At 50.5% G+C, this 24,084-nt stretch overlaps 1 non-coding gene across 1 annotated transcript; it reads right to left on the bottom strand.

The window, feature by feature from the left end:
* Nucleotides 1-2,249: 2,249 nt before the first annotated feature.
* On the bottom strand, nucleotides 2,250-2,353 carry LOC139049335 (U6 spliceosomal RNA). The gene has a single exon (XR_011508196.1). It is a non-coding gene; the product is annotated as a U6 spliceosomal RNA (small nuclear RNA).
* Between the last annotated feature and the right edge of the window lie 21,731 nt (nucleotides 2,354-24,084).

Genomic DNA, 24,084 nt, shown 5'->3' with positions numbered 1-24,084 from the left:
TTGTGTCATGTAGTAGGGAAGGCCGTTTTTATTTGTGCTGCTGACGAAAAAAATAAAAGACGTTTTGAAAGATGAGTCAAATGCTATCTTCTTCGTGACAAACGTTATCACGAACTGTAACCCGGCCGCGCCTAGAACGCTGCCATCCTTTAACAACAAGTTAACGTGCTTAGAACAAAATTCTGTAGAGTGATCTCGAGACCTTTGAAAAAGAATATCCTGAAAAGAATATCTAACCGCTCTGCTATTCCGCAGACCAGGTCTCATCCTTGGACTTTAAACCAGCAATCCGACCACAGAAGAACAAAACTCGGCCAATCGTCTTCATAAATTCCGCGATGAACTTACTATAAATCATTTAGGAGGCTCGGAGCAACGGTTTTTGGGCGCCAGTAGGGCGGTAATTACCACTAAACGACGAGAGGCGACGTAACGACAAGGGTCAAAATAAACGTTCTAAATCACGGGATAAAATGGCTACACGCGACATCGGCGCGGCGAAGCGATGTCACGTGATCCCACTTTCGACCCAAGAGCGACCTCCGCGCTGCTGCTACCAGTTTCGGCCATCGCGCTCGGTACTTTTGGGTAATCTGCGGCAAGTGCAAGTCGGGCTGGGTGATAACTCGTCAAATACACTCACACTCGCCTAAGGCTCAATATGAATAAATATCGTGTGATTCTGTCAGAGAATTCAGAGTTCTGCCGGAAAGACGAAGCACGGATTGCGATAGGAAAATTAGTAGATAGCGGTACGAAGTGTAGGTAATAGTTTTATCAGCCGCATTACCTTTTAAACAGTCGCTTACTAACTAAATTAACAATGGTAGAATATGTAAGCGAGACCCAACGAGGATGTAGAATGAAAGTGACACACGGAGACAGCGTTGTCTGCTGTTTTCTACGTCCTTGTTCAATCGCGCTGACACATTCTATCACGGATTCAAACCAACTAGCCAGTCAGCGTGTTCTAACTAAATTGACCAGCACGGCGCCAAGCGCGCACATGTAAACATGAACACACATCGCTCGATGACAGCGGAAGCTGTCCGTGAAAACGCTGGAGCTTGGAATCGGGGCAGTAGTCGCGAGGCAATTGACCTCCGTGCATCTGTTACTCGAATGCGTACGAAACAACTTAAACACAGCGCATACGAAGCTACCGGGACGACGCGCACTCTGCAAACCATAGAGTTTCCTCCAAAAATTACTAGACGGAACTCTGGCGCTGGAGTCGTTGTCCTACCATGGGAATGATGGGAAGTACATGGATTTGTCTGATCTTCGTGCTTGTGGAATCAGATGTTCTTGTGGCTTTGTATATTACACTATATTAATCTTATTGTCGTATATTTCAGCGCAATCTATATTCTTCGAAGTGCAGAACACGCCGGGAACGCGTACAATTGCTAATAACTTCAACGATTGAGCTTGTCCAGGTGGCCAAATCGAAACGCGCCAAGCGTCTCAAGGCACTGGCATGGCCGCGATAAATTCATAAGGGCGTTTCATACATGCGTCCGATACATGCGTCCGTGGCCCAATGGTTTCAATATCGGGCTACTGTGCTAGAGTCCCTGTGTGCCGTCGGGAAATTTTAATGATGTTTATTTAATTATTTATTGCGCAATATACTGTTGAAAATGACGAGTTTACAAAGTCACAAAGCCGTTTGAAACCAAAAGGACGAAGTTCAGGCAAATCCATGTACTTCCCATAATTCCCATGCTGGGACAACCGCCCTCATCGCAGCTCCCGTAGACACTAGCGCCAGAGTTCCCTATAGTAATTTTTGTCGGAAACTCTATACTGCAAACATCGTGGATCCCTTTGAAGACGAGTCCCACACGGGCGTGCTCCTTAGCCACTGTCAGACTACTTTCAAGACATACGAGCACCGGCAACTCGTCCCTATGGCGTCCAACACGGCGTCTGCGATTCCCGCGACAACGCCGTGGTAGACGCCGCGGTTGTCTCCACTCTGTGCGGAGCGGCGGGCGAGGAGAACGTCGAGGCACGGCAACAGCCGCCGTAGAAGAACGCCCTTCCACCCCGCCTCACCACCCTGCCTCGCATGCCACAGGAGAAGGCACGCATCCGGGCCTCGTTCCTCGCTCTCCGCATGCGAGATTGAACCGCGTTCGCCCGCTCACCCTCACATGCTTTCACTCATACCGAACCTCACGGCGACGGCGACGGCGACGGGAGATATATGCCTGGAGTGTCAATGTAATTGCAATCGCAATAACAAAAATGTGGAACGCTTCGCGATTTTTCTTGTCATCTTTGCGCAGGGGCGATGCAAATCTTGTCTGTATCGTTCCAATTTTTAGTATATGTACTTTGGAAGCGCACCTGCTAATCATTTGTTCAACTACATATCGCCATGATTTCGGTGGTACCAAAGCAGCAGTGAGAGTTCTTTAATATCCTAAGATTTGAGGCCCCGACGGTTAATAAATCACAGAGAGTGCCGTGTTTTACAGGTATTAGGAATCTTAGCAATCAACTGCTATACTGACGACAGTTCATTTCAACGAACAGTATTCGTGTACCATATTATTTACCTGTTCAACCAGGGAACTGCGCCGGCTGCCGATTTCGGTGCTTCTGTTTGTTCCGCCCTCTCTTGGGCATCACTCGAGTTAACACACATGCCGCGCAAATTCAAAGCGCGGTACCAGAATTCCACGCAGAAACTACTCTGGGAGTTGTCTAAACTGTGCGTAAGCATTATGCCACTTGCTCATACCCACGCACCCCGGTGTGTCCATTCTAAATATTATGAAACTTCATCCGACCAGTATAAACCTTTTACAAACCTTAGTTGACCAGATCCTACACTTATCAACTTCACCGCCACACTAACTTCCATGGTAAGCTTCGGGTACGTCCCCGCGCCCCGCGACATGCAACCGGAGCACAACGACGGTAGAATTCACCGTTACGGTGTATTCTGCAACCACTACAACTACCGACTCCACATACGCTACGCTACCTTCTTGCCTATTGCATCCCAGAGCAGTGTGAAGGCGCCCTTCGCCACGGCACCTTTGAGGTCCGCCTGGCAATGATCCCATGGGCACCAACTTTCGCCGAAGATTACATATAAGGGGCCCGGACTGCCTCCCCTACTCCCTTTCTCTGTTAATAAACACGTTTGCATCGTCATCACGAGTGTTAACTCCAAAAGAAAGCCCGATGGTCATTGCGAACCCGATTGAAGTCTCCCAGTCGACGGTAACGCTTTCGGTGCGCCGGAAAGCTGGACGTCATCTCCCAGTCACAGGCGTACATTCTTCCATTCGACCTGGGGGACCCGGCTGGCCGTGTGGTTCACTGGACGGTGTAACCATTAATGTGAATGAGTTCCTATATTAACGAGCACAGCCTTCTGTTAGCATCATCTTTTTTATCCTATTTCCGACTTTTCGACAGTGCCGACCAAGGTTAAGGAGTGAGCCTTGCGGTGTAGACAGTAACGGTGCAGTCAGCAAGCTTTCCTCTTTTACGGTCGAACACTTTCTTCTATTTACCGATATTTATGCTGGCTAAGCTGTTCTGTATGAGGGGCGTCACTCAGATGGCGAATAACAAATGGCCGCATTCTGAAAAACTGAGTAAAGGCTTTTGTTGTGGTAGCATTGGTCAGCATCAAGGCACGTCAGCTGATACGAGCGTACAGCAGATATACGAGCCGAATGCACAGAACTGTTGAGCCTGTAGATGGTTTTAATGAACGTAGTTATAAACAAGGTATAAAAGAAACCGTGTGAAATTTGTGGCAAGCAAATATCGACACTTGTCCGAAGTATCGCTGTCGCATCGTCAATAGTCTCGTCATTAAAACTAGTTTCCGTTATGTCGTCCAATATTTTGCCTACCGACATGCACGCCACTTTGCAACGGCAATCGACATTCCCCCAGCCTTTGATCTCAAGTTTCGTCTGCTGTTGAAGATTTAGTTTTTGTTTATCCAGATGAGCATGCTAATTCCTCGCGTATCCGGCAGTCTCAAGAAGAGTCAATTGTCCTCAAGTATTGTCCAATCCAAGTTTCCAATAATGCTGGCAATCCTGCATACCTACGTCGGTACAAACCTGCACAAGATGATGCGAACCACTATTTGTGCGAAGGAAACGTGCGTGTTTAATAAGTGCATATGCAAATCTGCGTGTTTTTGATGCGATTGCCTCGCAGCAATGTCGGCATTTTACATTTAAGAAGCAGACTCAACGATTCTTCAACAGACGCCGATGGCAAGCAACCAATCAGCAGTCTACTGGAACACTCAAAAGCTCAGACTAGCAATTGTGAAAAAAAAGAACAACCTTTATTACAACTTGTATAGGCTTGCTTTCACCCTGCGTCATTATTTGCAGCTGGACATATCGCCTTGTCCGGAGGCCGCCGATGCGGCAGATGAAAGTTAGTGATAAGACATTAAAATCAGGTGTCTGTATCAACTCGCATCCGGTGCGTACATAGATAGTGAACTTATACGAGACGTCGCAAATAATGCTCCCTCTCTCTCTCCCTCCTCAGAAGGACGGATTGAAAATAAGCTTCAAGAGCAAACGGTAAAGGACGACCCATGCATGTGTATCGAGCCACAGCCTGCGACTCGAGTCCTAAGAAAGCTGTAAAATGAGAAGACTAAAATGTCTATGATGATACAGAATACCGAAAAATAAAACGGGATGGCTCGAACAAACAATGGCCGCGTGCATTCCACGTCCCGAAATCACACTTCACCTTAAACTCATCACCGGACACATTTGTCGCCTGCGATATAAGTCAACGCGGGAGCGAGTGCCGATTGGAACCATTTGCTACACACAAGACGCTCTGGTGAGAGCACGACACATTCCATCAGGAATTGTAACCATTCGAGGCATAATTAAAGCACAATAGTATGTCGACCGCTCGTCATGGGGCTCTGTGAAGGCTCCATGAACGCCAGCATTGGGGTCATCGGGGAGCAGACGATAAAACGATCGTTCGGCGAACGTGGTACACAAAGAACGACTTGGCGAACTACCCTCAGGGTTCCAATACGTCGGCTACCTTCATGTACCGGCGAATGTGAATCCAGCAGTCGTAGTTCAATTTGTCCAGCTGCATGCCGCCGTCGTGCCGTGCATTGCACTCGACACGTTTCTTGACCACGCCGGTCACGCGCATGAACTCGTGGACGTCGCTATGGGCCAGACACTGCCGGACGCCACTGACCATGGCCGCAGCTTCGGCCTCTCCTCTTAGCGACGCCCTGGCTCGAACGTTGTCAACGAGTACCGGGTGCTCCGAGAGGATCTCGAAGGCCCGCGCGCAGTAGGGGTCGTGGTCTCCCAACACGAATCTGGTCGCTCGTTCGACGAGACTGCGGTTACGTCGCACGATGTCTTGGGCAGCGAACATCTCGGAGTTGACAGGTGGGCAATCGTTTATTTCGAGGCGAAGCAGGTTGTACAATCGCCCAATTTTTTAACCTGAACGCGCGAGCATCGACCGGCCAGTCGATAAGCGCCGTATAACGGAGTACAGCGGCGAAGTGTGCGAGAATACGCGCGTGCGCGCAATGCACAGTCCAATGCAGCTTCCCTCTGCCAGGCGTATTCTCGCACACTTCGCCGCTGTACTCCGTTATACGGCGCTTATCGACTGGCCGGTCGATGCTCGCGCGTTCAGGTTAAAAAATTGGGCGATTGTACCTCTGGGCAAGACATGGCATTAGACGTCCCAGGAAGGCCACGCAGAAGATTTCGCCGAAGACCTTGAAAGAGAGCTCGTGAAGACGGGGATTCGTGGCGGCACGGGCGAGCACCGGGTAGACATCATCGTGCAGCTGCACCATTGACTCCAGCACGATCTTGGCGATGCCGAGGTTCGAAGAGAAGGCGTCGCACATGTCAAACATAGAATCACGTAGAAACTCGTCGTCGCCAACGTCATTGATCAAGACACTGATCTCCATTGCTCTCAACGCGGGCGCGTTTCTTATGTAAGTGAAAAGTGACGAATAAATGCCGCGGTGGAAGAAGTTGAGAAACACGGTGAGCGATGTGATGTGGCTGCAAGTACCCAGTACTTCGATGGCACTTAGAAGGTCGCTCATGCCGCGAAGGTATCCGTAACTGAGAATGACGGCCGTCACTTCGCGACAGTCCGAAAGCTTCGGAAGATCTCGAGTTCCAACGCGATGGTCGCTGATGCAGACCCTGTGGGCAAGTTCGCACTCTCGTATCGTGCCGCAGACTTGCCGCAGGCCACCGTCATGGGGAAGACTGTGCAAGGTCAATTTCTGGATGGAGCGGTTGCGCGTCAGTGATCGCAGTAAGATGCAGCAGTCTTCGGTAGTTGACCACAAGATGTCCAGGACCAGCTCCTCCAGAGTTGTGTTTCTCTGCAACGCCGATGCCCAAGCACGAGCATTGACAGCGTGCGCGCGTTCAAGTGGGTGGTGATTAATCAGTCCATCGCCGAAGCCCGTGAATCGCAGGCTCAACGTGCGGAGACTACGACTCTCGGCAATCACTCTCGTGAAGAGCCCACAGTCTCGGCTTCCGACATAAAACTCTGCCGCGAACTCGTGCAGCGTTGTCATTGCGGAGATGGCCTGCACGAGGATGGGCCATCCTGGTGAGGTATCGAAGTAGACCGCGCTCAGAGTGAGTTTACGAAGCGTCGCGTCTTCCATGGTCAGATACTGCACAAACCGCTCTGACGGTCGGTTCCGGGGGCCACACGAAAAGACGCAGGCTCCGACGGAGAGTTCCGTGATCGTGCTGTTATCGATGAGCGCATCGATGAGCTTCGCGGCCGTGGGACGGCTCATTCTCGTTGCCGCCACGTCCAACGACGTGAGTGCGGCACCGTCTCGCGTGAGCAGGCAATTGGGGATCGTCATTCTCTCACCGCAATGGCCGCCGACATGCTGGCACGCGAATTCGCCAGCGTAGTGGAAGGACCTGAATCTGTCGGCCATCGCCTTGCGGATTGCTGGGTCGTCTGTCGCGATTCCGATGACTCTGAGTCTTCTCAGACTCGACGAAGACGCCAGGACTGCGTCCAGCGGACCTGCGTTTGCCACTGTGTAGTGCAGCTCCGCAGACACAATGCACCGGTGCTCAGCGATGAGGCGGCACAGGAGGTAGATGGCCACCCGCTCGGTGTGGCTCGGTAATCGGCGGCGAATGGTTGGCGCAATCACGACGCTCACTTCTCCGAGCTCGTCTCTCTTGTCTTCTGTGAGCTGAAGACCCGCGTGCCACAGGACTTCGTTGCAGGCTGTCAGGTGTCGTAGCAGCTGACAGACGCGGTTCTGGTCTCGCGTGCAGTTCAGACGAACCAGCTCGCCAGAAGCGAACTCGCCCTCCATTGGGAAATCCACCTTTCAGGCAGGGCTGTCGAAGTGATCACCGCGGTGCCGACGTGGCCACTGCGGTCCCTGTCTCTCGTGGGAAGAGGTGTCTGCGATGGTCACTCAAATGCCGGCTGCTTTTCACACACACGTTGTGCGTAGCCCAATCTTCAACCAATCACAAGACGCATAGGTAGCAAGAGCGGTTAAACATCGACATTGTCAGGGAGGATGGGAGGGGTAGCTCGACAAGCAATCTAGACTGACAATGCAGACCGCCGAGCACACACTTAATCGCAATGACGGCAAACCCTCCCCACGTGTACGCATGTCGCTTACGTCACATCCTAAAGTAATCGCTAGCGTTAACAACGTCTCGCCTTTCGGAAGAAACTACGAGATTCATTTCTTTTCTGTGGTTTCGTTTTTTTTTTCGTTTTTGCGTGGGCGCCACAGTTCCTATGCGCTGAACGTGAATTTTCGAGTCGATACATCAACGCCGTGGCGAAATTTTTGCCACCGCGAAATTCAACCGCGAGAACGACATATGTTATCATTTTGTCTTGTTTTGCTAGTTTCACGAAGTACTTAAGATAAATGTTACAAATTTAGCTGATAAGCGTAAGCGGATATTTTTCGTTACGCATTTATTGCACCCTTTACTGTGCCGAGGCCACGGAATCCACACAAATTACTCGTCAGCAGTGTAACCGTCCACTTCTGATAGGTATCGCTCACCTTTTCTTCAAGAGCGGGTAGACTTATCTTTCTAAATTGATAAACTTTGCCTTTTTTTACATTTCGAACCGTCAGTCTTTGTCGAAGGAAGAATATTCTGCGCTTGCATGTGCACGATGGCGCTTAGCGGCCCCTGAATGGTCCTGGACGCATATGTGCACTGTTACCGGACAATATGCGAGCCACGTTCTTGTTTTTCTCTTTTTTTTGCGGTTGACACGACTCGCAATTTAAAGGCAATCATTGCAGCGTATAGATGCTGCAGGCCGGCAGTCACGTGACAGCCAATGAAAGACGGAAAGAGTGACGGGTGGAATCACTCTAGCGCCTAACCCCGTATACCTACTAAATTTCACGACGTGTCAACAGCTTAACCGCATGCCTTTTTGTGCTTCAAATTCACGTTCAGCGCAGGTGCGTGAATGAGCGGCGGAAATTGAAGCGGCCACTGAAAATACGTACACCAACCATAGGCGGTAGACGCAACGTGTACGTCTGCACCAGCTAAAGAATTTCCGCAGTCTTCCAGAGATCCAGATCTTCTTGCAAAGGTGAAGTCGCTGGTTCGGGGATGATTCCCTCTACATGCACACGGGACCGAAGTCGCGTCCACAATCGGCTGCGACACCTGACAGCCTGCAACAAAGTGTTGTGGCACGCGGGCCTTCTGCTGAGAGAGTATTCTCGCAACGAGCTCGGAGGCCTAAGCGTCGTGATAGTGCCAGGCGTTTGCCTCGGATTCCCACATTGCGAATTGTGCACCCACAACGAAAAAAGAACCCTGTCCCTGTTACGCTGGCAACTCAAACGGCACCGATGTATTGTCTCAGTGGCGGCGACCTACGGGGGCGCGAACACAAGCGGGCTGGTAGTAGCCCTGGAATCCTCGTCGAGACTCGAGGGGGGGGGGGGGGGTGTCAGCCTGCTCGGCAACGCAAACGACCGGCCAACTGCTCGTCCAACAGCATCCTGGATAATCCCTACTAAAGGTATGCTGCAGGAAATACATTACGGGGACATTCTCACAGAGTGGCAAGTCTTCACGGTAATTGTGGGAATCTCGCGTAGTTACATAACGCTGAAGCATTCTAGCGAACGGGAAACGCCCTGGTGCCAGTCTGTGCATGGAGTTGAGAATCTTGCTGTTCGTGCGCAGCATTTTCCTTGAGGTCAGCGCACGTGAAGCCACTGCTGGATCGTTTAGAGGAAGCCTTACCTTTGGGCCATGTCCCAACACCCTGCTGAAATATATTGACGCGTGCATTGCATGTAATTCATTTGTGTTTTACACGTGAGCACCATTCAACGGCTAACAAATCGCAAACGTTGTCGCTTGGTGCAAGACGCGTGTGCATCTATCACGACATTCTCGGTTAATGTAGCGGATTCTTTCTGTTGCCTTTGTTGTCGCTGAACCCTGTGTTGTGTGTTTGTGCGCGTCGCAAATGTATTGTACTTCCTGAAAGATGTGCGAGAACGCTGACTGGAACTTTCGACTGGTCGTGTATATCAGCCGACGCGCTGGACCCGCTGGTCAGATTTTCGACTATGGCTGACTGTACTCGCCGCTATCGTTTTACTTTGAGTGCCGCTTGCTTTACTGGGCGCGAACTCGCCCAATCAAGAGTTAGTTTCATGATTAAGTTTTTGCTACTGTGTTCCTTGTCTTTGCAACAACGTGACGATATATTAATCGCAGAAGTGCCCTATATAGAAAGCCGCTGAAGCGATATGAAAAAAAAAACTTTCTAGAGCACCACTCTAAGGCGCCTATTCCTGCATTTTGCCTGGACGCCCGTCGGCGTAACAGAGCCAACGAGCACAGCGAAGGATGAAAGACGAAACGCGGAGCGCAGCGGGGGATGAAAGACGGCGACAACGAAGAGAGAGCGAGGAGGAAAGCTAAGGAGGAGGGTATGATGAAAGTGCGAGAAGGAAAGCGTAGTGCCGCGCTAGACGGGCTCCGCGGCGTCGACCGCTGGAAGATGGCGCTTCAGTAGCGAGCCATCGAGCGCTCACCGATACCATATCTGTGAACAAAGCGCTGCATGTGTGGACGTCTGTTTCGGGCGGTCTGTTTCGCGCCCACGTGTCGCCCGTGCTCTGCCTCTCGCGATCTCGAGATTAGCGGGGCAGCCCCGCCACACTTCCATCTGTTTGCAATGCGCCGCACGAGACAGATTGTCCGCGCCAGTCAATACATCGCCGAAATGAAAACCCTTGTAGAGTTGCGCTGAAATTTCGCATTATGAAGTATTGTAATCTTGGGTGAATGTGTTTTTAAATGCAGCACAAAAACTTGAATTCTACCGGAAATTCTCGCGTATGGCTTCAAATCCTTTACGAAATATTCCCCCAAATGCCGGAGTGGTAAAAAAAGAGAGAAAGCTCAAACACGATGCTTGTAAGTTCGTAACTCTGCAAGCTACTCAGATAAACCACTTTTATAACCTGTATGTGTTAAAACGTTTGAATTAGACACATATGATATAGAAGTTTACAAATTGCGTGAAACTTGTTACAGTGCTTACAATGGTTTCGCATGAATCATACTCGCAAATTAGTCGTACACTTATTATCTGCGCGCACTTCTGTAACCCATCGTTCGGATCAGTAGGATCGTTATCATTGGCCGTCTACGTCCTGTAAATGCGGCTTTTTGATCTGCATAACTTACTGCTGCAAGTGTCATCCGCAGTTAGCTTGCCATGCAGCAGTACCGTTGGTCGATAAATATCTATAGCGGATTAAATTTTATTGCCTGTAAAGATGCAGAGCTTTAGAGATCGGCGCACCTTTATTAGTGTGCATAAGAAGCGGATGACCATGCCCTGTAGTCGTGACTCGATCGCATGCGCCTCGGGGCACAATAAGACAAAGGATACATACTTTTCTGTAATTACGTTTCGACGTGAAACGTCTTTAACGAGGGTCAAAGGGGTTCGCTTGCTGAAACCGACGTAATGAAAACATGTTAAGTATAGCATTTGCGCTTATATTTCTGCAACCATACTACCACCGCCCTCATTGAGGAGAACGATATCACCGATTTGCGGTTCCAATAAGGCAGTCATTACTACATATGAACAAGGGGGCAAGGTTTGTCAAAAAAAAATTTGAATAAACATCCTGAATTGCGGGATAAAATCGCCACGTGCGATTTCGCCGGGGCGAAGCCATGTCACGTGATCCCACTTTCCATCCAAAAGAGACTGCAGTGCTGGCGCTTCCAGCTCCGCCCCTCGGGCGTCTTACTTTCAGGTAATCTGCGGCGAGTGCAAGGGCGCAGGGCGAGTCGGGATTGCTGGTGGCCTTATGAGTTCTGTCTTGCAGCCTTCCCTGAATATTTGATAATTCACACCCTCCAAAGCGAAAAAGGGTGCAAATCAATCTATAACTAGCACCCTTACACACATTGTGGGTGTGAAGGTTCATGCACAGATGAAGCTCTCCCCTGTGTTTTATTTTCTCCAACCAGCAACGAATTCGAAGTGCGCGAGAGTGTAGACATTCAATCTGTGTGGATTTGCTGTCGTCTCTCGCGAAAGTCGAATCCTCGACCTTTCGTTAACAGCACTACACCATATGTAAGAAGCGATTTTGTAGAAATGTATAAGTTATGCCATGCCAAATATAACAGCCGCGTTTCTGGAAAACGATGTACTTCACGTTGGGACGCGTTGTCCATTACCAAAGGTCGAATTGTAGCGAAGGAAGCGCACTTTTATGCATGATATCCCAGCTTTCGTTCACAAAACTTTGGAAAAAAAATAGAAAGGATTATTTCTGTGCGAATAACAGTAAGTGCATGTCGTTCGAAGTCTTGTTCAGAAACCGGCAATAGTTTTTCTTGAAGGCTCTGCGACCGTTCGTGACAATGGACATTCCTCTGCGACTGGCTCTGTGAATGACTGACACATTATTATTTTTCTGCTCTCTCCTTCTTACCTACTCTTCCCCTTTTCCCTTGCCGAAGCGTGGGGCTGCCAGCCGGCTACGTCCTTGGTTAACTTCCCTACTTTCACTTTATGTTTCTAGCCTTTTACCTCTCTCTTAGGTTCTCAATTTTCTTTCAAGTTTCTTTACTGTATATAGAGCTAGTGGATTTCTTCAATTATTCTAAATCACTTGTCCTATCTTTCACGCAGTGACATTCCATGATGACTCTAAGACACCCTGAGCTACTGCGAAACTTCTTCAAGGCAGCGAAATTTCCCCTCGCCTTGTGCCACCTGAACCGTTTTTAAAATATGTCCCGACTCATGTCTCGTCTTATTGACAGAATCATAGCGGCGGCATCGGAGCGATTCTTGCAGCATGATGGCCTGCTGGAGGAACTCGCCAATGTGCAGCCCACGAGCGAAATACGAGGCAGGAGCCGCAGTCCGAGCCGGAGCCAGGAAACTTCGAGGACAAGCCCGAGTTTGTGCGTCTCGCTGGAGTCGGGAAGGAAAGAGTCACCTGTCATCCCCGGGAGGACGGGTTGCAAAGAGCTCTGCCCCCCTTTCATCCCCCCAGCGCTAGCAGCGACCGACTGATACCGCTGGATGCCGCTGACGCCGCCAGAGAGTCAAGATAACGTGACTGCATAGAACACCGTCGCCGCCATGCAGAAAGAGGAGGAAAGGGTCCCCCCCCCCCCCCTGTTCTTGTGTGGCGGATAGGGTGCTCTTGAGTTGCCGACGCGCCGGTTATTTCACGTAGGCCCCGGCACGTCGACGAATACGTGACCACCTTCCCACGGCTAGACCTGGTTCTTAGCGCTGCGGAAGCGAGGGTATCATATTGTTTGTGTCGACATCGGCGGCGTTGTCCCTGAAACCAACTCCGCAGCTGGGGTTGACTCACTATCGGAGTCAGCGGCATCAGTCAGTCGCTGCTTTAACCGTCCATCGATCCACACCGATGTTAGTAGTGGGGGACTTTAATGTTGACATAAAGACAAACAGCAATTTCCTAACACTTATGCGGGAGAACATCCCGTTCCTCTCGCTCGTAACGCGTCCCACGGCTGTGACAACCTCGCGAGGCACTTGTATAGATCTCGTCTTTGAGAATCAAGCATTGGTGTACCAAGTCGAACATATATCAGTCTATTTCTCCGACCAAAAAGCTTCCTTCTTGACTGTCAAGAACTGTTAGTGGAGTCTTTGTTAAAGGAATACGTGTGAAAAATAAAAAAAATTCTGTGCTAGCGCATACATGTGTTGCTCGATTTCTTTGCCTCAATCTATCGAAAAGGTGAAACAGCTTATTTGCTGCGCTCAAATTTCGCATTAGGAAGTAACGTAATCGTCGGTAATTTTTTGGAACGTCTTCCGCCGCGGTTAGCCGAGAATTACAGCCTACTTCTCTTGGAGATTTCCTTCTGTTTGCAGCCCAACGAAGAGATGTGCGCTCCCTAGGAGGTTGCGTGGCGTACCTGCTGCCTCGCCCACCGGGCGACCCGGTTCGTGATGGGAGACTACGGCCCAGAATGCGCACGCCCCTTCAAACTTCTGAGCACCCGGTACTCATCGAGGGTGTCCGGCGAAAGGCCATCGGGACCAAGAAGGACAAAGCCGTTTCCATGATCAGGAAAGCCCTTGAAGCTCTGCGCAAAGCTGACTTGCACACGTACATGAGGATGGCAGGTGTCATCCAAGAAAGGGTCGAGTGCCAGGTCCAGGAAGACCTATAGACCTATATTTCCTGTAGCCAAGGCAGTCGAGCCACACTTCACTGTTTTGGCAACGTGCCACACGAGACCTAATTTGCGCGCCAGCCAACGTATCCCGAAATGAGAACATGTAAATAGCTGCGATCAAATTTCGCATTAGTGATATGGTAATCATCAGTGAATTTTTCCAACTTCTTTCCCAATTCTTTTTAACGAGAGAGACAAGTTATCTGGAGTGAGAACTCTGAAAAAAAGAAAAAAGGGACCAACCCTGGCCCTACCAGAAAATGGGAATAAACAAAGCTTGTCCTGCGTGCACCGGGCCTTCGTCACGATCAAGTAATCCACAGATAACGGTGCCGGATTGCTTAGGCCTCCCGCTCACTCAGCCCGGGATCTTCTAGTTGCTGTCGGATTGCCTGAGCGCGGGCGGCTTAAACGGCTGGATCGGCGCGGCCAGGGCGAACTTGGTTGAACTTGGTTGTAACTGGTTGTATTGAACTTGCTTCTAACTCAGGGGGAAAAAAAGCAGCACGAATATTGTCACGACTGTAAATCGGAGCTCGTCCGAAGCATCGTCAATAATGACGTCATTAGCACTAGTCGCCATTACGCCGTACAACATTTTGCGCACCTGCACACACGCGTGGTGTTTTGTATGAGAAGCTGTCGAAGATTCCGCGGTTGCTTAACTGCCTGGTAATTTTCATTCTTTTAGCACATGGCAGTGTCAGCAAGAAATAAGAATCATTTGTCAAGTAATGCCCAATACTAGTTTCAAATGATGCTGGCACACCAACTTAGCCGCCGCATCGCATGTGCACAAACGCTGGTACAAATCAGCACGGGATGATGCGATCCAGTACTCGTACGAAAGAAACGTGCCCGATTAATTTGTACACAGTCCCACAGTCCAAGCTGCGTATATTTCGGTGTGGCTGCATTGAAGCAACGTCGGGATGTTACATTTAGGAAACCGTCTCAACGTTTGATCAAGAGACGCGGACGGCAAACAGCCTATCAGCAGTCCAATGAAACAAGCAGTCAGAAGCGCATACGAAAGATTGATGTTAAGAAGGAACAACCTTTATTAAAACATCTCTAGGTATGTTCTCACCATGTGTCATTAGTTGCTGCTGGGCATATCGCCCTGTCCGGAAGCCGCTGAGGCGGCAGACGAAAATGAGTGATAAGATATTAAAAGACCCTCTGTTCAGCAGCTTGCACCCGGGACGTACATAGACAGTCAACTTATACCAAAGGTCACAATAATGTTCGCTGTCTCAATGAGTGATTGAAAACAAGCTTCGAGAGGAAACGTTAAAGGACGGCCCAGGGTGTCAAGCCAGGGCCTGCAACTAGGCGTGCTAAAAAAAGTAATAAAATGAGAGGAATAAGATGAATATCATGATAATGGATACGGAAAAATGAAACGGAATGGCTAAAACAAACAATTGTCGAGTGCAGTCGACGTTTTGGCAAATCACACTTTGCCAAAAACTCATTTCCGGTAACACTTGTCGGCTACGATATTAGTCAACACGGGAGCGAGTGCTGATTGATGCCGGTTGCTACATGCAAGTCACTCTGACTAGGGCGCGGCACACTGCATCAGGAAGCGCAACCGCTCGAGACACAATCGAAGCACATGGCAGCAAGCGCTTGCTTGTTTGACTTTAGACGGTATAGAACGTACTCTTGAGAACGCGCAAATTGGGCTCATCGGGGAGCAGAATCCAAATCCACCGTTTGCCGAAGGTGCGACATACTATGACTTCAATCCCCTTCAGGTTTGCAATACGTCGGCTACTTCCAGGTATTGGCGAATGTAAATCCAGCAGTCGTAGTTCAATTGGTCCAACTGCATGCCGCCGTCGTGCCGGACATTGCACTCGACCCGCGTCTTGACGACGCCGGTCAGGCGCATGTACTCGTGAACGTCGGCAAGGACGACACTCCGCTCGACGGCACTGACCATGGCCGCAGCTTCGGCCTCTCCTCCTAGCGACGCCCTGGCTCGAACACATTCGACGAGTACCAGGTGCTCGGAGAGGATCTCGAAGGCCCGCGCGCAGTAGGGGTTGCGGTCGCCCAACACGAATCTGGTCGCTCGTTCGACGAGACTGTAGTTACGTCGCACGATGTCTTGGGCAGCGAACATCTCGGCGTTGGCCGGTGAGCAAGCAGTGACTTCCAGGCGAAGCAGGTTGTACTTGTGTGCCATTCTTGGAAATAGAAACTCCAGGAAGGTCGCGCAAGATTCTACCTTGAATCCTCTCAGACAGAGCTCGTGAAGACGGGGATTTGTAGCGGCACGGGCGAGCACCGGGTAGACGTCATCGCGCAACTGCACCGCCGACTCGAGCGTGATCTTGGTGATGCCGAGGTTCGAAGATAAGGCTTCGCACAAGGCAGACATACAGCGATCGAGGGGAGTCTCGTCGGCAAAGCGGGCATGAAACAAGATGGCGTGAGTGTAGTCGAGCCGGACACTGAGCTCAATGGCTTTCAGCGCAGAAGCGCTTCTTATATAAGCGGACAATGACGCATAAATGTCGGCGTCGAAGAAGTGGAGAAATACGGTAAGCGATGTTACGTGCTTGCGAGAAGCCACAATATTTAAGGCGAATAAAAAGTCAGTCGGGTCGAGAAAGTATTTGTAACTGAGAATGACGGCTGTCACTTGGCGACAGTACCAAAGCGCTAGCAGATCTCGAGGTCCTACGCGATGGGCCCCGATGCCGACCCTGGCGGCGAGTCGGCACTCCCGTATAATGCCATAGGCCTGGCGCAGGCCACCGTCGTGGGGAAGACTGTGCAAGGTCAATTGCCGGATAGAGCGGTTGCCTGCGAGTGCTCGCAGTAAGACTAAGCAGTCTGCGGTTGTGGACCACGAAATGTCGAGGACCAACTTCTCCAGAGTCCTGTTTTTCCTTAACGCCGAGGCCCAAGCATGAACGTTGACCACGTGCGCGGGTATAGTTGGGTACGGAACGATGCGTCCATCGCCGAAACCCGTGAATCGCAGGCTTAACGAGCGCAGGCTGCGGCTCCCGGCGATCACTCTCATGAAGTACACGTAGTCTCGGCTGCCGGCGTGAAACTGCACCGCCAACTCTTGCAGTGTCGTCATTACGGAGACGGCTCGCACGAGAACTTCGCACCCGAGTGCGGAATCGAAGTAGACCGCTCTCAGAGTGAGTTTACGAAGCGTCGCGTCCTCCTTGGTCAGATACTGCGCAAACCGCTCTGACGGTCGGTTCCTAGGGCCGCACGTAAAGACAGAGGCTCCAACGACGAGTTCAGTGATCGTGCAGTTCTCGATGAGCGCGTCGATGAGCTTCTCGGCCGAGGCTCGGTTCATTCTCGTTGCAGCCACGTCCAACGACGTGAGCATGGCATCGTCTCGCGTGAGCAGGCGATTCGGGATTGTCATTCTTGCATAAGAATGTCCGCAGGCCGGGCGGAAGATGAATTCATCAGTGTAATGCCAGTGGGAGAATGGGTCTTCCGGGTGGTCGCTCGCGATTCCGATGACTCTGATCCTTCTCAGACTCGACGAAGACGCCAGGACTGCGTACAGCGGACCTGTGTTTGCCACTGAGTAGTTCAGCTCCGCTGCGACAATGCACCTGTGCTCTGCGATCAAGCGGCAAAGGAGGGCGATGGCCGCCTGCTCGGTGTGGCTCAGGAATCGGCGGCGAATGCTCGGCACAGTCGCGACGCTCACTTCTCCGAGCGCGTCGTTCGTGTCTTCGCGTAGCTGAAGGCCCACGTGCCAGAAGACTTTGTTGCAGGCTGTGAGGTGTCGCAGCAGTTGACAGACGCTATTGTGGCGTCGTGTGCAGTTCAGACGAAGCAGCTCGGCAGAAACCAACTCGCCCTCCATGGGAAATCGGCGTTCCAGGCACAGCTGTGCAAGTGATCGCCTCGGTGCCGACGTGGCCACCGTCTCTCGTCGGGACAGGTGTCTGTGACGCTCGCTCAAGCACCAGCTACTTTTTATACACCCGTTGTGCGTAGCCTAATCTTCAGCCAATGATAAGACGCATAGGTAATAACACCGTTTAATACATCGACAATGTCAGAAGGGAGCTAGGAGAGTTCGAGAGGTAAGTAACAAAGTTGATAACGCATCGTTTTCGTGCTTGGTTTTGCACGATGCCAAAATTTTTACCGAGGCGTTCAGATATCGGCTCGAAAATATGCGTCCTGCGCATGAGAACTGGGGATATTGCGAGGACGAAAAAAAGAGAACAGAAAGAATAAAGAGAAATGGAAATTTGTAGCGTCTTCTGAAAGGCGAGGCATCCATAACGCACAGCTCACTTTAAGATATGACCTAACAACGTGTGTACACGTGGGGCAGTTGCCGTCATTACCACTTAGGTGTCTGCTGGGTGCTCTGGGTTGTCAGGGATTCAAGAAAAAGACGATTACGTGACATTTTAATCGAACGTAAGCGGACCGCGACCTCTCTTCAGCATCATTTTGAACAACGCTTCTCGTGTGGGAGCCGAAACGTCTTACTTTTGTAAACTTCCGTTGGTCGGTGCCCGTTTTTAATCGTTGTAATGTATGTTGCCGACCAGACTGGTCTCCGTCCCATTCTCAATTTCAAGCGAACACATACACCTAGCGCCGAGCACGACAATGTGGTCGTGATGCTAAGCAGCCAACTGCGTACCCGTATATAATTAGGGTTACCGAGAACAGCCAGTAGGCAGATAAATTTTGGTTAGCGTCATGGTCATAGAGCTTCGTACAAGCACCACCAGAGTGAACTGTGGCGCTAGTGTCTACGGAAGCTGCAAGCAGGGTAGCTCGGCCAGCACGGGAATGATGGCCAGAATATGGATTTGGCCATATACTTCGTCCTCCTGGCTCCAAACAGCTTCTTGACTTTGTAATATGTGATCATTCTTGAAGTGCCAGATCGCAAATAATTAGATTAGCTGCCATAAATCTGTCCGACCGCGGATATAGAAGTCGGGACAATTAGCACAGAAGGCAAATACTGACAATCTCGCGCTATGGACGCATGATCGAGCGAGAATCTTATCGCGTTCTGCATTTAAAGAATGCATATATTGCTTAGAAATATCGTCCAAATTAGGCCTGAAGGCAAAGCGTTATAAACAAAGCCGGTAGAACGTCTGAATCCCCAAGCACGAAGATGAGACACATCCGTGTACATAGCCATCATTCCCATGGTGGCTTTACGATTGCAGCGCCAGATTTCCCTCTAGTAATTGTTGTAGGAAACTCTATGGTACTAGTGCCCGTTGGCTTCGGTATACATTATGAATTGCAATTGGCCCTGTACAAAACGGCTTCGTGGTTTAAATTGGAGGCTGTAACGAACTAATGGGTTTTGAGATCAATGCGTGTCTCGCCATAACGAAGGTCGGTTGCAAGCGTTGCCTGAGGGGTGGGCCATATTGTTGTGAAAAGCTACTGAGGGCCACCATCAAACATGTCCTCGCTTGCAGTTTATTGGCTCTCCATCTCCACCACGACACTTTTCTTTCAGGTGATTGCTGCAATGGTAGTTTTGAATTGACTATGTAAATACTCTACATGACGCATCGTTGTGTTAGCAGCCATGAGTAGTTAGTTATGGCGGCCTGTTTCAGTGAGCGGTGAAAGTAGCAGCGAGCTTTTTCATACGAAATGTGTGCCTAAGTATTTCTTTTACGCTCTAATAAGTGTCCATATTTGAGAAGAACAACTCACCAGAGTAATAAGAAACATGATGACAGCTTCGCCGGTCAGTGTCTTCCTAACAGCGATAACATGTGGACACTATAGGTACCAAGATATTTCTTACATGTAAAATTTTGTGTCCCTCGTAGCTAAGTACTATGAAAATGCTAAGTGTTTAGCAAAGCGTCGCACAAAACTTCGTGTATTGAATTTGCAGGCATTCTTTATACGCAAGATTTATAGACAGACACGCCGCATATATGCATTGCGAGACCAGTAGACTCTTCAACGCTACATAGTTTGCCATATCCAATCCGCAAATATTGTCGAGTCAAGCGCTTTTGAAGAAGCAATTTTGTGGTTCAGGCATGGCAACAGAATGAAGCCCACCTACCCTTCTATAAGTGTGGCTCGAGCCACCAATATCTCGAACATACTCGAAGGGAACGAACGCACCCGGCAGCTGAGCGAGCCGGCATTTTCGGCATTCTAACCGCGACGTCACTCGCCAGAGGGTGCCACTGGAAGTTCTCTCCACTAATATTGCACTGACGCAACTGGATCCACAAGAATGCCTCTTCAGCAGTGTAGCCGCTGACTTGTGACACACATCCCTAAGCTTTTCCTCAAGAGTGCATTGATTTACCTCTGATAAACTTTATTTTTTTTTCATTTTGCAATTTGATCCTTCACTACCGGTCGAAGGTAGAATATTGTGAGTCTTCATGCGCACAATGGTGCTTAGTAGGCGCTAAACTTTGTCCTGCGCGCATATCTCCACTGTTACCGAACAATATACGAGTCACGTTCCTTTTCTTACACTCTTCCGGTGGCCACAGCTCGTAAATAAACGAAAGTCATTGTCGCGTCTAGATGCTGCAGGCTGGTAGTAACGTGACAGCCAATGAAACAACCAAATAATGAGGCGCGTGTCATTCTACCCACTGACCTCGTGACCCTACTAAACTTGATTTTGAAACAACGTAACCGCAAGCCTTCTTGCGCCGTTCAAATGCACGTTCAGCGGAAGGGTATAAATGGGCGGTGCAAATTGAAGCCGCCACTGCAAATGCATACACGCACGACAGACGGTCGACGCAACGCAGACGTCTTTACCACATCCACAATTCCCGCAGTTCTCCAGAGACGCTGATCTTCTTGCAAAGGTGAAGCCGCTGGTTCGGTGATGATTCCCTCTACGTGCACACGGGGCCACAGTCGCGTCTGTCATCTGTTTCGACACCTGACAGCTTGCAACAAAGTGTTGTGGCACGCCGGCCTTCAGCTCAGAGAAGAGTTTCGCAACAAGCTCGGAGACCTAAGCGTCCGGACGGTGCCGGGCGTTTGCCTCGGATCCCCACATTGCGAATTGTGCACCCACAACGAAGAAGCAGCCCTGTCCCTCTTACGCTGGCTCCTCAAAGGGCACCGGTGTATTGTCTCAGTGGCGGCAAACTACGGTGCCGCGAACACAAGCCCGCTGGTCGAAGCCCTGCAATCTTCGTCTCGACTCGAGAGGCTCACCCTATTCGGCAACGCAAGCGACCAAGTGGAAGTCTTCGAGCAGTCGCCCGGATGTTCAGTCGGCCATGCGTGTTCCGCCGAGCGAATGAAAATTCCCGCCCGCCTGTTGGAAAAAGGTGGCACCGAACTGGTCTCGCTGGACGTATCGGAGCTGAAATTAAGCGCTGACATGGGGAAGAAGCTCATCGATGCTCTTCTAAAAAATGACACCATCACTGAACTGACTGTCGGAGGCTGCTTCTTTGCTTCAGGCCCCCTCGAAGCCGCATCGGTGTGGTTCGCGGAATATCTGGTCAAAAAAAACAGGTCGCTACGGAAACTCAAACTGGTCGAACGCCAGCTCGTGTTCGCGACCGCGGCGTTGCAGACGCTGGCACAAGGGATCAGCACAATGTCGACTTTGGAAGATCTATTCGTGGCAGGCCAGGCCACGTGCAAGGACTGCGCGCTGTTCTTGGAAGCCGTAGCCCATAGCCCGTCTCAGCAAAGTGTGTGCTTGCTGCTCGAGGGAAGTGACGAAGACTTGCTTAATCCGCAACCGGATGAATACGTCGACGCACTCGGCGTCCCCGCTTGGGTGTTAGCGTTGCAGGAAAACAGCACGCTGAAGCATTTAAAGCTTAGCTTAACGTGGTCCACCAGGGAAGACTGCTACCTCTTGCTCGAAGCACTTGAAAAGAAGTGCCGCCTTAAACTTTTGACATTAGAAACCGTTCCGATTGATTGTGGTATTCAAGAAATTTGTCGCTTAATACGGGATTGTGGCATTGGCGAAAGGGTGCGCATCGGAAGCTATGTCGTTCACCCCGAGGACGCTGAAATAGTTTCTGCGTGTGAGGCAGTGACAGCCCTCACTGTCAATTCCTTTATCTTCCTAGCAGACGTGGCTGCTTTGAGAAACATGTTTAACGTCATCGCTACTTGCAACCACATAACGTTGCTTTGCCTGTTTCTGGATTTCTTCGACAACGACGCGTTCGCATCGCTAGCTGCGTACATTACGGGATCAACCTCCATCAAGGCAATTCAGCTAATTATCGAAACATATGACTCTGGCAATGACTGGGACGAAATTGAACACGCGGAGGACGAATCCCTACGTCAGTCGCTATCTAACTTGTGTGAAGCTCTGTCTTTGAATCGCAGCATCAGCAATATCTACCTGGACTCCACGATCGAATTGCGTGACGAAGATTGTCAGAAGCTCGCCGACGCCGCTTTGAACAACCGGCAGCTTTACGAGCTCATTCTGCCAGCCGTCAGAGGCAGCTCTGTGCCTGTATTCCTGCGGCGTCTTCTGCCGCGGTTATCCGAGAACTACAACCTACTTCTCCTGGAGATTCCCTTCTGCCTGCAGCACAACAACGAGATGTGCGCTGCCCAGGATGTCGTGCGGCGTAACTGCGGCCTCGCACAGCGGGCGACCCGGTTCGTGATGGGAGACCACGGCCCAGAATGCGCACGCCCCTTTGAGCTCCTCTCAAAGGACCCGGTACTCGTCGAGAGTGTCCTGCGCAAGCTAGAGCAAGACCGGGACCGGGCGCAGGTGACCGGGAGTGAGAAGGCCGAAGCCGTGTCCAAGATCGAGAAAGCCCGCCAGCTTCTGCGCAATGCGGACTTACACACTTACATGAAGTTGGCGGGCGTCGTCCAGGAACGGGTCGAGTGCGAGGTCCAGGAAGACGGTAGCAAGCAGTTGGACCAGCTGAACGAATACTGCGTTCTGCACATTCTTCGGTACCTGAAGATAGCGGACGTCGTGGAAGCTTGAAGCTATCTGGACGAGGTCGCGTCCTCCGTGTGTCGCGCCTCTCCAACAGCATTCTGGATACTCGCTACAAAAGAGATGCTCCATTAAATATGTCGTGGGCATTTGCAAAGAGTGGCAAGTCTTCACTGTAATTGCAGCTACCCAGCGTAATTACAGTGCGACGAAGCATTCTAGCGAACCGCAAACACGCCCTGGTGCCAGTCTGCGCATCGAGCTGAGACTCTTGTTGTTCGTGCCCTACAGTTTCCTTGATGGCAGCACACGTGAAGCCACTGCTGGATCGTTTAGTGGAAGCTTTACATGTGGTTTATGTACGAACTCGTTGTTGGAATATATTGACGCGTGCACTGCATGTACTATTGTGTTTTACCAGTGACCACCTTTGAACGGCTAAATATTTTAAACGTTATCGCGTGGTGCAAAACACGTCTGCATGTTTCCGGACTTTATCGACTGGCGTAGCTGATTGTGTCTGTTGCATTTATCGTCACCTAACCCTGTTTTCTATGTTTATGCACGAAGCGAATGTGTTGCATTTCCTGAAAGATGCGTGAGAGCCAGCATTACGCTATGACTGTCGACTGGTCATGTATGAAAGCCGATGCGCTGGACACGCTGATGAAATCTTGGACGGCGGCTGACTGTGCTCGCCGCTATCGTTGCACTTTTAGTGCAACTTGCTTTTCTGGGAGCAAATTCGCCCAATAAAGAGTTTTATGATTAACTATTTTTGGTACTGTGTTCTTTGCCATCGCAACAAGGTGTCAATATAGAAATAGCACAAGTGGTCTATATAGACAGCTGGTGAATCTATACAAATACCGTTTTTAAAGCGCCACTCTTAGACGGCCGTTCCCGCACATTGAGTCGGCGTCCTCGGAATGATGGAGCGAACGAGCACAGCGAAGAAGGAAGGAGGGAAACCAGAGCGCAGCGGGGGATGAAAGACGACAATAGCGAAGACATCGCGAGAAGGAAAGCGTAGTGCCATGCAAGACGGGCTCTGTGGTGAACACCGCTATGAGATGGCGCTAGAGTAGCGGCCCGCCGTCTGTTCAGGGACAGAATACGGCGACCTCCTCAGCGCGTCGGCCCGGCATTTGACTACCTTCGGGATCGTCCCACGTATGGAGAGCGCTTAAGGCGTGCTTCACCTCTGCCGCGGGTCGCTCAGGTATTGCACTATGTTCGAGATTGGCCTCGTAGGAAAAATATTGTTGGTCTACGCGAAGACACGATCCGGCAGATCCTAGGCATAGACAGATTATCTGTAAAGGTTGCCACAAATACCAGTCGGTTGAGAAGAGAAAGGAAGAGCTGGAACAC

The sequence above is a fragment of the Dermacentor albipictus genome, chromosome 8 (assembly GCF_038994185.2).
Source record: "Dermacentor albipictus isolate Rhodes 1998 colony chromosome 8, USDA_Dalb.pri_finalv2, whole genome shotgun sequence".
NCBI classification, from domain to species: Eukaryota; Metazoa; Arthropoda; class Arachnida; order Ixodida; family Ixodidae; genus Dermacentor; species Dermacentor albipictus.
The sequence above is the reverse complement of the archived record's forward strand: the minus strand, read 5'-3'. Positions and strand labels throughout refer to the sequence as shown.